The sequence below is a fragment of the Erithacus rubecula genome (assembly GCF_903797595.1).
Source record: "Erithacus rubecula genome assembly, contig: scaffold_332_arrow_ctg1, whole genome shotgun sequence".
NCBI lineage: Eukaryota > Metazoa > Chordata > Aves > Passeriformes > Muscicapidae > Erithacus > Erithacus rubecula.
In genome coordinates, this window is record NW_027635999.1 from 1 (window position 1) to 2,500 (window position 2,500).

Below are 2,500 nucleotides of genomic sequence, written 5' to 3' on the forward strand. Positions count from 1 at the left end.
GCCTGCACCCCGCGGCGCCCTCCCCGGCGGCACGCCGGCCCCGGAGCCGGGCGACCCGGTGTCCGCCGCCCTGCCCGCGGCGGGGCGGACCCCCGCCCCCGCGAGCGGCCGCCTCACCCCGCGGCGCCCTCCCCGGCGGCACGCCGGCCCCGGAGCCGGGGCGACCCGGTGTCCGCCGCCCTGCCCGCGCGGGGCGGACCCGCCGCCCCCGCGAGCGGCCGCCTGCACCCCGCGGCGCCCTCCCGGCGCCGCCGGCCCCGGAGCCGGGGCGACCCGGTGTCCGCCGCCCTGCCCGCGGCGGGGCGGACCCGCCGCGCGACGGCCGCCGCACCCCGGGCGCCCTCCCCGGCGGCAGGCCGGCCCGGAGCCGGGGCGACCCGGTGTCCGCCGCCCTGCCGCGGCGGGGCGGACCCGCGCCCCCGCGAGCGGGCCTCGACCCCGCGCGGCCCCCCCGGCGGCACGCCGGCCCGGAGCCGGGGCGACCGGTGTCCGCCGCCCTGCCGCGGCGGGGCGGACCGCCGCCCCCGCGAGCGGCCGCCTCGACCCGCGGCGCCCTCCCCGGCGGCACGCCGGCCCTGGCGCCGGCCGGCGACACGGCTGTCCGCCCGCTCCTGCGCCGCGGCGGGGCGGAGCGCGCCGCCGCCCGCGGAGACGGCCGCACTCTGAGCCGCACCGCGGCGCCGCTCCCCGGCGGCACGGCCGGCCCGGCGCCGGGGCGACCCGGTGTCCGCCGCCCCTGCCCGCGGCGGGGCGGACCCGCCGCCCCCGCGAGCGGCCGCCTCGACCCCGCGGCGCCCTCCCGGCGGCACGCCGGCCCGGAGCCGGGGCGACCGGTGTCCGCCGCCCTGCCCGCGGCGGGGCGGACCCGCCGCCCCGCGGCGGCCGCCTCGACCCGCGGCGACCCCGGCGCACGCCGGCCCGGAGCCGGGCGACCGGTGTCCGCCGCCTGCCCGCGGCGGGGCGGACCCGCCGCCCCGCGACGGCCGCCTCGACCCCGCGGGCCCTCCCCGGCGGCACGCGGCCCCGGAGCCGGGGCGACCCGGTGTCCGCCGCCCTGCCCGCGGCGGGGCGGACCCGCCGCCACCGCGAGCGGCCCGCCTGCTACCCCGCGGCGCCCTCCCCGGCGGCACGCCGGCACCCGGAGCCGGGGCGACACCGGTGTCCGCCGCCCTGCCCGCGGCGGGGCGGACCCGCCGCCCCCGCGAGCGGCCGCCTCGCACCCCGCGGCGCCCTCCCCGGCGGCACGCCGGCCCCGGAGCCGGGGCGACCCGGTGTCCGCCGCCCCTGCCCGCGGGCGGGGCGGACCCGCCGCCCCCGCGAGCGGATCGCCTGCACCCCGCGGCGCCACTCCCCGGCGGCACGCCGGCCCCCGGAGCCGGGGCGACCCGGTGTCCGCCGCCCCTGCCCGCGGCGGGGCGGACCCGCCGCCCCCGCGAGCGGCCGCCTGCACCCCGCGGCGCCCCTCCCCGGCGGCACGCCGGCCCCGGAGCCGGGGCGACCCGGTGTCCGCCGCCCTGCCCGCGGCGGGGCGGACCCGCCGCCCCCGCGAGCGGCCGCCTCTGCACCCCGCGGCGCCCTCCCCGGCGGCACGCCGGCCCCGGAGCCGGGGCGACCCGGTGTCCGCCGCCCTGCCCGCGGCGGGGCGGACCCGCCGCCCCCGCGAGGCGGCCGCCTCGACCCCGCGGCGCCCTCCCCGGCGGCACGCCGGCCCCGGAGCCGGGGCGACCCGGTGTCCGCCGCCCTGCCCGCGGCGGGGCGGACCCGCCGCCCCCGCGAGCGGCCGCCTGCACCCCGCGGCGCCCTCCCCGGCGGCACGCCGGCCCCCGGAGCCGGGGCGACCCGGTGTCCGCCGCCCTGCCCGCGGCGGGGCGGACCCGCCGCCCCCGCGAGCGGCCGCCTGCACCCCGCGGCGCCCTCCCCGGCGGCACGCCGGCCCCGGAGCCGGGGCGACCCGGTGTCCGCCGCCCTGCCCGCGGCGGGGCGGACCCGCCGCCCCCGCGAGCGGCCGCCTGCACCCCGCGGCGCCCTCCCCGGCGGCACGCCGGCCCCGGAGCCGGGGCGACCCGGTGTCCGCCGCCCTGCCCGCGGCGGGGCGGACCCGCCGCCCCCGCGAGCGGCCGCCTCGACCCCGCGGCGCCCTCCCGGCGGCACGCCGGCCCCGGAGCCGGGGCGACCCGGTGTCCGCCGCCCTGCCCGCGGCGGGGCGGACCCGCCGCCCCCGCGAGCGGCCGCCTCGCACCCCGCGGCGCCCTCCCCGGCGGCACGCCGGCCCCGGAGCCGGGGCGACCCGGTGTCCGCCGCCGTGCCGGGAGCGAGGGAGGTGGGGGGGCGGACACCAGGTCTACCCCGCCGCTTGCGGACACCAGGTCTACTCCGCCGCTGGTCGGTAAGGAGCGGGTGGGGGGGGCGGACACCAGGTCTACCCCGCCGCTTGCGGACACCAGGTCTACCCCGCCGCCGGTCGGTAAGGAGCGGGTGGGGGGGCGGACACCAGGTCTAC